The sequence below is a fragment of the Puma concolor genome, chromosome D4 (genome assembly GCF_028749965.1).
Source record: "Puma concolor isolate L17-30 chromosome D4, mPumCon1.1.hap2, whole genome shotgun sequence".
In the NCBI taxonomy this organism is placed as follows: domain Eukaryota; kingdom Metazoa; phylum Chordata; class Mammalia; order Carnivora; family Felidae; genus Puma; species Puma concolor.
In genome coordinates, this window is record NC_141679.1 from 56,101,855 (window position 1) to 56,115,074 (window position 13,220).

The following is a 13,220-nucleotide window of genomic DNA, read 5'->3' on the forward strand; positions in this document are numbered from 1 at the left end:
ATGTAGTCTCCAGGGTGTCTGGGTGGCTCAGTCGGTTGAGCGTCTGACTTCAGCTCAGGTCATGGTCTCGAGGTTTGTGGGTTCAGGTCCCCACACTGGGCTTTGTGCTGACAGCTCAGAGCCTGCTTCGGGAATTCTGTGTCTCCCTCTCTCTACCCCTCCCCTGCCGAGCGCTCGTGGTTGCTCACTCTCTTTCAAGAGTAAATAAACATTAAAAAACTTTTTTTTAAATAATAAAATGTAGTCTCCAGCCCCTTTAACCTAGGGCAGAACAAACATGGATGTCTCATAATCTCAGAACATTTCCTCTTTATTTAAGGCAGAAGGTGAGGGGTAGCAGAATACGCCTCCCCAAAATATGACTAAAGGAGTTCAGGACATGCCACCCCAAATTATGCCACTTTGGTATGTTGATTATTTTAAGCTGTAAGCACTTGAAAAACAGCAAATTCAGGGAGCTTTCTCTGAATTCCCCTAATCTTCCTAAATCCTCCAAAAGGAACTCAATTGTCATAAATCTCCTCCCAGGGAGTTTCATCAAGTAGGGAAGAATGACTCTCATCACCAGGGAACAGCCTGGAAGTCCACACTACACCTAGACAAACTTTTCACAAACTATTGTATCTCCTATCCTTCTAAGTGTCCATTCAACTTCCCCCAAATCATTTATTCTCTAAGCCCTACATCCTCTCCTCTCATTTACCCATTAAGATGGTATACAAGGGATGCCTGGATGGCTCAGTCCGTGGAGCATGCAACTCTCAATCTCAGGGTTGTGAGTTCAAGCCCCATATTGGACATGGAGCCTACTTTAAAAAAAAAAAAAAGAGGGAGAGAGAGAGAGATGGTATTTAATCACAAATTCTAAGACATCTTGGGGAATCATTAATTTTTCCAGGGATATCTCCCTTGTATGTATGAGGTATATATGTTAATAAACTTCTGCTTGCTTTTCTCTAGTTAATCTGTGCTTTATTACAGGAGTCTCAGCCAACTCAGAAGAATGGAGAAAATTATGAGGATAGGATTGCTGAGACATCCTACCCAGATGGAATCCTGGGAACACTGACAGAAGGGTAAGAGTTCTTATTAACATCAGCTCTCTTGGATCTCTGTAGTGCCCAGTTAAGAGAGGAAGGTAAAACTTCATGTTGTCCCTACTTTCCAAATTCAGATTAGCAGGAGGAAAACATTCATAAGAATGAATTCTTTGAACCATGACTCTTTTGAATTTGGTTTTTGGGGTACACTTTGGTTATTTATCCTTTTCCCTCCCAAGGACAGCTATTGCTTTTCTGTTTGTCTCCTTTAATGTCATGAGAACTCAGCTTGGGACACAGGTTGTTGGTTCTTGTGTATGTGCAAGTGAGTAGTTCTGGACCTAAAGAGGCATGCATCTTTGTGCCCTCTTTAGGGATACCATTTGTCACAAAAGGCTTATTAGCTTTGGTTTTGAGCCACTTGATAAACATACGTTTGGTTTCAAAGAAAAAGGAAAAAAATTATTTAAAAAGGAAGTTTAATACTGCCAGAAATATTTACTGTTTGTTCCAGCTGATAAAGATATTGAAAGGATTTTTTGAGAGCACTCTATGTCAGAAATTGGCCTAATTAGAAGCTGATATATATATATTTTTTAATGTTTTTTATTTATTTTTGAGACAGACAGAGACAGAGCATGAGCAGGGGAGGGGCAGAGAGAGAGGGCGACACAGAATCCAAAGCAGGCTCCAAGCTCTGAGCTGTCAGCACAGAGCCTGACACGGGCTCGAACCCACAGACTGTGAGATCATGACCCGAGCTGAAGTCGGACGCTTAACCGACTGAGCCACCCAGGCACCCCTAGAAGCTGATATTCAGAGTCTGATAGGAGCTTCGGTTTTTTCTTTTTTTAAAGGTTTCTCTGTTCTTTGTTTTTCCTTGATCCTGTTCCTCCCATGGGGACTTCTCAGTCCACTAAAACTCTCTTCTCAAACCCCTGCTGACTACATGTTCCTTCCACCAACTCTGTCTACTTCCTTCATGGCATGATTTCGCTAAGGATAATTTGGAACCCCATTGGTTTCTTTGGGAAACTTAAAATCTCCCTAAACTGGCTCCTTTAAGACCTCTTACTTCCCATTTCTTCTGTTGCTTCTTCTTGATTTTGCCACTTTCAATCTTCCATTCAGTTTCCTTGAATTTTTTGATAGGTCCACCCTCAAACTCTAACCTCCTCTGTCCCTCTGTCCACCCTGCCCACTTCAGCCTTCAGCTCCCTATAATCCCTTCGACTTGAGGCCTCCTACCCTTCATCAGAGGCTGTCAAGGGACCCAGAAACCCCCACAAGCAACTACTTGAGGCTGAAAAGGTAAAAGGAGCTTTTGGAAATTTGGCAAGTGAAAAATCTTAAAAGTCGTCTCCACAAATATAAGTAAGAACTTGTAGCCATCTGAGTAGGCAACCTTAACTTTTTCATCTGCTAGAAACACAATTTGGACCCAACTGTTGCTTTATAAACTAGCGAGTTTTGTATTCATATACCCAACATATGGCTAAAATTTTAATAAAATTATTAATTTTATTTATATAATTATATAATTTATAAAATTATATAATTATGTTTGTCTGTATGTTTACGTATGTCCATATATGTATGTTACTCTGGATGACACTGTCAGAATTAATTGTAAAAGAGCTCTATTTAATTGGCTTAAAGAAAAGCAAGTGCTTATATAAATTAAACATTCAGAGCAGTATAGAAACTAACCTAAATGTTTTTCAAGTTCATGTGACTTGAGTAGTCTTTGATAAACAAGAATATTGTTGGTTTAGTGAAAACAAAAACAAAAACAAAACAAAACAGCACGGCAAGTCTTCAGAGCTGTCAGCATTAAAAATAATAGAGGGGCACCTGGGTGGCTCAGTCAGTTAGGTGACTGACTTCGGCTCAGGTCATGATCTCACAGTTCGTGGGTTCATGCCCCGCGTCAGGCTCTGTGCTGACAGCTTAGAGCCTGGAACCTGCTTCAGATTCTGTGTTCCCTCTCTCTCTGCCCCTCCCCCACTCACGCTCGGTCTCACTCTGTCCCTCAAAAATAAATAAACATTGAGAAAAAAAAATTTTTTTAAAAGGGGGGGGCGCCTGGGTGGCTCAGTTGGTTAAGCGACCAACTGAGGCTCAGATCATGATCTCGCAGTTTGTGAGTTCGGGCCCTGTGTCAGACTCTGTGCCGACAGCTCAGAGCCTGGAACCTGCTTCAGATTCTGTCTCCCTGTCTCTCTGCCCCTCCCCCACTCATGCTCTGTCTCTGTCTCTCAAAACTAAATAAACGTTGAAAAAAATTAAAAAAAAATAATGCAGACATACAGCTTTTATTCTAGCTGAGTGTACTAGTCAAACATTTGTCAGGAAGAATAGTAACTTAAAGTGATGCCCACCTTTGTCTAATGTCTAATGAAATTTTCATGACTGATCTAAATATAATTGTTAAGAACAAGTGAATAAACTAAATGTAGGTGGGATAAAAGTTTATAATGATCTTTTCAACAATGATTATATTTTATAAAATATATCTGCTTAAAAATCATTTCCAAAATCTTATCATTTCCAAAATACTTTTGGTAACTTGAAACCTTAAAGTTATACTATGTTAAATTACACGACAGGTATTCATTGAATACCTAGATCATTTCCAATTAAGATAATGTACTGAAAACATTGATTGCTACACATACATCTAAGTTTACCTACTTTTGTCCTCTTCTTAGAGAGGAACAAAAGCTAATTTGGCATCTATAGAATATTGATGGGACAATTCACAGTTGATTACTTCTTAATGTTCACTAGAAATCAGGGTTTCTAAGAGTTCAGAATCCTAAGTAATGTATTTAATTAAAACTAATAGAAAAAAAAGCTCTATACGCAAAATATATAAGAAAAGTAGGGTTATTTTTGGTAAGAAAAGATATGAATTATAGAGACACATTTTTGTTAAGGGAGAAGAGAATAACTGTGTCCTAAAATAGAATAACTGGTTGTTCCAGAATGAAAAAGAGAAGAATAAAGGACAAAAGCTAAATGGGTGGAGAAAGTTGGAGAAAGAGAGAGTGAGATCAGGACAGACAGAGAATCTTATCTCTTGTGGTCAAACTGGTCAAAACTGAATGAATTTGTTAAAAGGGTTTTAGAGGGGAAAAAGGGGGGGATTAGAAATAAGCTTTAGTATCAAGAATATACTTATGAAGGGACACCTCGGTGGCTCAGTCAGTTAAGCATCTGACTTCGGCTCAGGTCATGATTTCAAAGCTCGGCTTGTGAGTTCGAGCCCCACATTGGGCTCTCTTCTGTCAGCACAGAGCCTGCTTCAGATCCTCTGTCCCCCTCTTTCTCTGCACCCCCACTCATGCTCGCATGTTCTCTGTCTCTCAAAAATAAATAAACATTAAAAAAAAAGTGCACCTATATAAAACTAAAATTTAATTTTCTTTCACCTGTTAAAAGGAAAAAGTTCTCTTGGGTATTGGTGTACTCTTTCTTGAAAAAACATTGAAATATAATTGACATATAACATTATGTTAGTTTCAGATGTGCAACAGTGTGACCAAACTGAACTGACCTAAGAGATTGGTTCAGTGAAATCTACCAGCTCGGGTTCTAGATTGTGAAATTTCTTGAAGAATTTTCAAAGGTAGGGAATGAATGGTAAAAGAATGTGCCATGCCAAAATATGATTACAGGATTTCGGGACATGCTACTCCAAAATATGCTGCTTTGGTATAATGGTTGTTTTGAGCTGTAGGACACTTGAAAAATAGCCAGTGCAGGGAGATTGTTCTCTGAATTTCCCTTATCTGTCTAAAGACAGATCCCTGAAAAGGAATTCAACTGTCATAAATCCCCTCCCCAGGAATTTCATAAACCAGGGAAGACTGAGAAGTTACTTGGTCCTAGGGTATCCTCTGCTAGGAGGAGACTTTAGAAGTTAACACCATGCTCAGACAAACTTTGTACAAAACATTGTATCTCCCATCCGTCTTTCCTAAAATTCATGCCCTCTCCCAGGGGCGCCAGGGTGGCTCAGTCAGTTAAGCAACCAACTCTTGATCTCAACTCAGGTCTTGACCTCACGGTTGTGAGTTCAGGCCCCAAGTTGGGCATATACCTACTTTAAAAAACAAAACAAAACAAAAACATGGCTTCTCCCCTAGGAGGACTGCATCCCCTTCCCTTCCTTGTCCCAATTAAAATGGCATTTACTCCTGAATTCTAAGCCATCTCAGGGGCTTACTTATTTTCCCCTGGGTATCTCCTATGTATATATGAGGTATACATGTTAATAAAGTTCTGTTTGTTTTTCTCTTGTTAATCTGTCTTTTTTGTTTTTGTTTGTTTGTTTGTTTGTTTGTTTTTTAACTAGGCTCTACACCAAATGTGAGGCTTCAACTCACAACCCTGAGATTGAGTCCTATGCTCTACCAACTGAGCCAGCCAGGCACCCCTAACCTATCTTTCATTACAGGGTTCTCAGCCAAGAATGCAGAAGGGTAGAGGGGAAATTGTTTTTCCTCCTGGAAGGTTTACAAATTTTAATTCTCTCTCTCCCACTTACCTCATTCATTCCTATCTATCAATTAATCAGTTAGTTCTCTACCCTGGATGCCAGGGATTAAGAACTGAATGAGAGACACCAAAGGTGGGGGCAAGGGTGGACAGATATATTTTTAAAAATTAAAAGAAAGAAAGAAAGAAAGAAAGAAAGAAAGAAAGAAAGAAAGAAAGAAAGAAAGAATTACCACAAAGTGTGATAAATTCTATAAGAAAGACAAGTTTAGGGGCTATGAGAGCTCAACAGAGTAGTACATCACTCAGATGATGAAGGAGATGGGGTAAGAAGATGGTACCTACACTGTCTCTTTATGGACGAATAATTGTTAATTAGTCAATTAGTCAAGAGGAAGGATGAGGAGGCGGCAGATTGGATAAAAGAGGAAAAGAAGGAGTCAAGAACAACATCCAGATTGCTTAATAAAGCCAATTAGATCTTCAAAACAAAACAAGGAATGACACCCAGGTAGCTTGGGTGATGAGCAAATATGGTGCCAGTTGCTAAGACAGATAAGACCAGAAAAGGGACAGATATAAAAGAAAACAACTGATTAGGTCTTGGGCATGCTGAGTCAGGTGCTTGTAGATATACAGGGAAAAATTACCAACACAGCACTTCCAAATCATGTTCTAGGAACCCAAGTTCCAGGAGATATTAATATTCCAAGAAAAAGGGTAAGGGGGAGTGGGTAGAGTCTGTTGAAGGTTGTATTAGTCGAGATTCCCCGGGAAACAGAGCCAGAGGCAAGAATTATATGCTGATGCCTTTTATGAAGGTGCAAACCCAAAGCCTCAAGAGTGAGCCATGCAAAAGGGAAGTGAGGCAGGGAGGGATGGGAAACAGTGCAAAATGCAGGGAAGAGCAGCTGGTGGGCCACAGAACTACACAGTTGGCTACAGTAGCAACAGTAAAGAAAAGCAAAAGGCTGGAAGTCCACCACTCAGGCAGTGTAACAGAGACTGAGAAAACAAAGATTGTATCTAATACAGACTTCAAATAAGTTTAAGAAGTACTGGATATTACACGCCCCCTCTTGGAAATTTGCAACACATTTTAACACATTAACAGTTCTAGAAGTAACTCAGCAAGGAAATAAATTTCATTTTATTTAACACAGTATTTCCCAAACTTTACTTGACCACAGAAGCTTTCTTTCATGTGCCACTCGTCTATAGAACTCAGTTCTGGTCCGCTGTGGATACCAGAATCTGGAGCAAAGGAGAGAGTACAGATTGGATAGGGAGTTGAGAAGCATATAGGTAGTGAGTGAAGCCCAGAGGATGGAGGAGATCATCCAGGAAGAGTTTGGAGAATGATCCTAAGCCAGAGCCCTGGGATACACCAATATTAAGGGACAGCACAGGAAGAAGATCTCTCAAGAACAAAGGAAGAGACAGCCACAGAATTTGGATACTCAGAAAACATATTTAGATATTAAAGCAGAAAGGAATTTATAACTGAGTATAGGTGAACAGAGGACACCCTAGGACCAAGCTACTCAAAAATCTATTCTAACCATCAGACATTATCCAGGAGCTTGTTAGAAACGCAAGATCTGAGATCTCACTCCAGATCTATCCTTTACTGTATCCTCTGGTCATTCATATGAACATTAAAGTGTAAGAAGCTCTGGCTTATAGCAATGCTGGAATGGGTGGAGGTGTAGACTAAATGGAGCTTCCAGAGATACCTGTAGACCCTCAGAATCAATATGCCTCTGCCATCATGATCAGGAAAGAAGCCACCAAACTAGTGCTACAGGAAGCTCCTGAACTAGGAAGGTGGTGATCATGAAACAAGCTGGCCTCCTTCCACACCAGCAAAACTTACCTGCTGCCTCTCCCCCTCTTAGTTCCAGGATCCAGTCTCATGTAAGTTCATTTAATTGGCAGTTTCTAAACCACGTTTGGAATGCCAGCTGCAAGGAATTCTAGGAAGCAGAGCTTCCCGGCTCTAATGTACTAGAAGGAAGTGGAAAGGGATGTTGTATGTGTATGACAGGAGCTGATAGCTGTCCCCCAATATCTCTATTCTACCCTTCATCCATGGTAATAGGATCTTCAGGTTGGCACATGACTGTCCGGAATAAGGATGTCTTCCAGCCTCTCTGCAGATAGATATGACCATGTGACCAAGTTTGGACTAGCAATGTAATGGAAATGTCACAAAGCAGCTCCCAGGAATCTTGGAGAGACAGCAGGAGCATACCCTTTACACTCTTCATCCCTCCCTCTAACATGCTGCTTGGAGCATGAGATGCTACCATCTTGGACTACGAGGTTGAGGGCTATATGCTGGGGTTGGCAGAGCACAGCTATGAAGAGCTAGAGTTCCTGAGAACTTCCTAAGTCAGAGCGACCATTCCTGCTCTGACGACTTACCTCTGTATACGTGAAAGACTAATCAACCACTGTTATTTTGGAATGCCCCCACAAGATCCTAATCCTAGCCAATACAGATGTCAAAGGCACTGACTCTTAACATTGGCAGTTCATTGATTCCTTTCAGAATGCAATGCCCTGGACCATCCTCCCTAAAAAAAAATACACTTTTGTATAACTCTTTGTATAACAATTTCAAGGACTGCTGTGCTTGAAAATGTTGTTTTTACCTGAAGACAATCTAAGGACTCGTGAACCCTTTGCTAAGAACCCCTAGAGTTGAGATTTTCAAGATGAAAAGATTATAACCAATAGGCAAAGGGCTCAGAGTAAAAGTAAGAACTGAAAAATGGTCCCTGGATTTGGTCCAGACTGTTGATGCCATTAGTTGGAGGAGTTTCAGTGGGGTAGGGTAGAGTGGGGGCAGAAACTAGACTGCAGAGTTCTGGGAGAATGATAATCAAGAAAGTGGAGGCAACAAGTATTGTTAACCATTTGGAGTCAACCAGTAGCCTGGCCCCAAAGATGGTGGTGGCTGGGAGACAATGGAGGTCATGGGCTCCCGAGAGGATTTCCCTGGCTTTCTTCTGCTTCTAGGACCAGACCAGCCAGAGTGAGGGTGATTTGGAATATCCGACACCGTTCCATGTTGCACCCCATTTATCCTTCACGGCGTTGGAAATGCTGGCCCTGTCTCAGAAAGGAGGGGAAACTGGGATCCTGGGAACAGAAAACATTCCTGAGGGAATGAAGGCTAGAGGATGATTTTGGCTCAGCCAGAATAGATGTTATCAAGTCCTTCCCCTTCAGACAGTCCACACTAGGATACCTCTGGGCATCCTTCAATGAGAAGATTGTCCCCTCTGTCCCCTCTCTTCCCACCTATGGTGTTGCTGCTATAGCTGGACCCCAGACGTAAAACCAGTACATCCAATAGCCTTGACATACCTGTGGAGTTAACATCAAAGCAGACCACAGCTTATCCTCTGGAGAGAAGGAACCACATCATGTGTCCTGGTTTCTTTTCTTACCCGGAAGCTCTTTCATGCTTTTCTGCAATCAGGACTCAGACTGGCATTCCTAATGTGCCTCCATGATTTTCTCCCCTCATACCTGTCAACCCTGCTCTGAGATCCCAGGCTTTTCCTGCTCCTGTACCCAGAGCTGTTTCTCTGCACTACCCCCTGAGTACGTTTGTCACTTAGTCCTGTCTCTCCTTAACATCATCCTTTCAAATGATAGAACCACCTTCCCAATCAAAGATTTACTGTGCAAGGGTCCTCCCCAGATCCCCATGGTGGTGAAAGTGGACAAAATCTAGTCACATGTGGGAAACTGGAGACAGAAATGGCTCAGATTTCTTACTTCAGAGCCCCAGGGCACAGCACTGGCAGAGGGAGCCAATCAAAGAGGCTCTGCTCTGAGTGGCCTACCTTTTGTGGAGACACAATGTGCTCATTTATATCTGCTACCTTGGGATAAAACGAGGGTCTCCGCTGGGGCCTTACACTTGCCAGTTAGCAAGGCGGAGCCAGGAGTCCCTCAAAGGCCTCAAGTACCCAGGGAATGAGCAAGGGTCCCAGGTCAGAGTCAGAGCAGGGTTTGCTCTCACCTCTGTGGCTCCCACTTCCCAGAACAAGTTCCAGCAGCTCTGGAACATGGCTCCCTCCAGAGAAGAGACTAGGCTTACAAAGTGGAAATTGTCCAATAAAATGTGTAAACATCCCACCTGTACCCCTCCCACTTCCCACCCCCTGGGGCCCCATGGTTTGAAAACAAAGCTTAGCCACTGAAAGCTTTTATGTAGATAAGAGCTGAGCCAAGCAGCCTGGTTCCTTTGGGCAGCCTCTTCCTCCTTCCCTGTCTAGCATTTCCTGGGTGAGAAGGAAGAACTCAGTGAAAGGAGTAAGCTTTCCCAGAATTTTAGCAAGGTACTTAGAAAGAAATACGGGCTCTGGCCTCTGAAAAGCCTGGATCCCGATCAATCCCTGCCACTTACCTGCTGTGTGACTTTCCCTTAACTTTTCTGAGCTTCCACTTATTTTCTCAACTGTAAAATAAGGATTAGAATTCCTCTTATATAAGGTTGTAAGAATCCAATGAAATACTATATGTGTAGTTCCTGGCTTTTTTTAATTGGTACGAACCTGTTTGGAGATAGAGCCTCTAAATAACTTTCCTTTTCTCTCTGCTCTCAGCTTGCCTTCTTCCCCTCTCATCATTTCTCTCCCCAGCACCTGGAAAGCTCTCCTAGGTCCCTATTATTCAAAGGTCCAGGGCAAAACAGCCTCACCTATGAGAGCTTGTTAGAAATGCAGACTCTCAGCTGCCCCAGACCCTCTGAGTCTGAATCTGCATTTGAATAAGATACCTAAATTTTTCTCTATGCATATTACAGTTTGAGAAGCACTTGCCCTGGGTCACGCCTTGCTTCTTTTCCATACCAAATAGCACTGGATTTCAACAATTCACACCAGTTAACAGCAGTAGTTTCCTCCAGCAAATTGCATACCACATACTAAAACTTCTCCATTGGACACTTGAGTAACAACAAATCATAATATTAATAAAATGATGGTAGCAAAATTTAATATGCACGGAATGCTTTGGTATTTACACTACCCTTTCTTTTTTTTTTTTTAATTTTTTTTTTCAACGTTTATTTATTTTTGGGACAGAGAGAGAGCATGAACGGGGGAGGGGCAGAGAGAGAGGGAGACACAGAATCGGAAACAGGCTCCAGGCTCTGAGCCATCAGCCCAGAGCCTGACGCGGGGCTCTAACTCACGGACCGCGAGATCGTGACCTGGCTGAAGTCGGACGCTTAACTGACTGCGCCACCCAGGCGCCCCTACACTACCCTTTCATACCCACATAATCTCATCTGATTCAAGAATATGAGATAGTTATCTTCAATCAGAGGGTGTTTGAGTGAGTGAATGAATACATGATTGAATGAATGACTTGGGGACTATTTAGAGAAAAGAAACTGAGTTATGAGAGGGCCTTTAGGGTTTCATCAATGAGGAATTTTGTTCAGCCGCTAGTAAGAGCAATTCAAAACAACAGTTTGGGCCTAAATGAGATTGGGGATTATTTTCCTCTTACATGGTAAACTGTCTCCAGGCAGGCCAGGCTGGTGTGGGGACTCTACAATTTTCAAAAACTGGAATCCTGCCTTCTGCTCTGTCATTCTTAGCACACAACTTCAACTCGGAGATGAAAATGACTGCTGGAGCTCCAACCATCAAGTCCTGGTCCCAGGGACAAATAAGCAAGAACAGGGGGAAAGGACAAAGAGGTGCTTGCTAGCTAAGTTAACCCCTTTAAACAGCTTTCTAAAAACCTTATCCAATCACTTCCAGTGACCTCTCCTTAGCCATCCCCCTCTACAAGTAAGGTTGGGAAATGTGGTTTTATTAGCCAGCCACTTTGCTGCCCCTAACATAGTAATAAGGAAGGTGAGGAGAGCGGCTATTAGGATGAAATCTAGCTTTCTCTACCAAAATGGGAATCAATGAGAGGGGGCATTTTGTGTTTCTCCCTTTGTAATCGCTCAATAAGGAATAGAAGAATCTGGAAAAGACAAGGCGGTTGCTTCTGGGCAAAAGGAAAGAGTTTTCTTACCAGTGTATTAGCAGAGGGCCCAAAGTAGGGGTAGATGAGAAACCAGGGCGCTTAACTGAAGTGTTGCTTTCTTTGTAGAGGATGCTGGCTTCGTGGTAGATTATTTATGCTCTTCTTCCAGACTGGGATGCTCTCCCTCCTTTACATCGTAATTCCTAACTCGTTCCAGTCAACTCCTGCGCATTCCTTTAGTTCTCACCTTGTACGCTCTCATAATCTTGTTGTATGCTCTCAGAAACCCGGAGTTTACCTGTATAGTATGTGTTCCAGGTCTGCTCTGCCCTAACCTCTTTTCCCACCTCCAAGTATAAGGTCCCTGAGGGTAGATACTATGTCTATACTATTGATCATTGGATTTCCAGCACCTTCATGGTAACCAAGCATGGAGGTGGCACAAGAAGGATGCACTTGAATGAATGAATTATCTGGTAAGAAAGTTCACATTATTCCTTAGCTTTTTTGGATTATAAATAACAAAAATCCACCTGCATTATCAAGAAGGGGAAACTTAATTATAACGATACAGGGGCATGCCACAGAGACAAAGGACTAGATTAGAGCCTAACCTCAGGAATGAAATACTATATGCCATGGAGCAGAATCAGAAACTCAGATGCCACTGGGAATCTCCTCATCTTTCATTCTCTCATTAGATCAGTTCCTCCTGCTTGTTACTTTCACACAGGGGAGAAAATATGGCTGTCAAAAGAACTTAAGAGTTACATGTTATTGGACCAATCAGCTGGAGAGAAGTTAACATAGCTCTTCTTCTCTCATCTCTATCCCTGGTTGGAAAAACCAGAAATATTATTGTTCTGGTATGGGTTAAGTACCTGACCCTAGACCAATCAAGTGACCAGGGACTAGGGTCATATTGTAGAAACATGGCATTTCCCACTGCAACCTTGTAGTTTGGGTATGGGAGAGTTGATTCCTGAAAGAGAGGTTTTGGGAAGACCAAACAGTAGATGTCCATTGGAGCGAGCATTGGCTCCCCACACACCAGCCCCAGTTCCTCAGCCACAACTCCAGCATCTCCTTGGATTAATGCCTGGATCTCTGAGGCCTCGGTAGGTCTTCATGGCCATTGTGAGAGTTCTCTGGTAGATTCTAGCATCTGGATTCCAAAACTTTATTCATTCCCCAAAACCCCTCTTCCCCAACAATACCAATGTGCAGACATACCACTGAAACTTGAGCTTCACAGAGAAGGCCTCCTCAGTGACCAGGAGAATCTGCTGGGCTTTCCTGGCTGCAGAAGGTGGAAAGTGGAGTCTGGAGAGCTGTTGGGCAAAGTCAGATAGGAGATGGGAGCAGCTCTCTCCAGGATTTCTTCCAACCAGCACTCTACTTCTCCTCTTACATCTGGCTATCATTCAGCTATGAGGGATGAGCTTCCAAAACCATCTGACAAATGAAGAAACTGAGGCCCTAAAAAGGGACAGGATATGAAGGTGATCATTTGGCAGATCAATAGCAAAGATAACACTTGAATTTAAGTCTCTCTTCTTTATGCTTTTAATATAGGGACTGGAAGAGCTTGACAACACTTCTGCAGAGACAATGCTATGCTCACTAGATGTAGATTACATTTCCCAGGCCCCTTGGCATCTAGATATGGAC

The 13,220-nt window shown here is 42.3% G+C and overlaps 1 long non-coding RNA gene across 1 annotated transcript in view; it reads right to left on the bottom strand.

The window, feature by feature from the left end:
* The window catches only part of LOC147574888 (uncharacterized), a 36,989-nt gene extending 23,803 nt beyond the window's left edge, over positions 1-13,186 (bottom strand). Inside the window, exons 1-3 of the long non-coding RNA XR_015242795.1 lie at positions 11,079-13,186; positions 9,970-10,020; positions 7,420-7,550 (exon numbers count right to left, since the gene is read on the bottom strand). This is a non-coding gene — a long non-coding RNA (uncharacterized LOC147574888). The remainder of the gene's footprint in view (positions 1-7,419; positions 7,551-9,969; positions 10,021-11,078) is intronic.
* Positions 13,187-13,220: the final 34 nt, after the last annotated feature.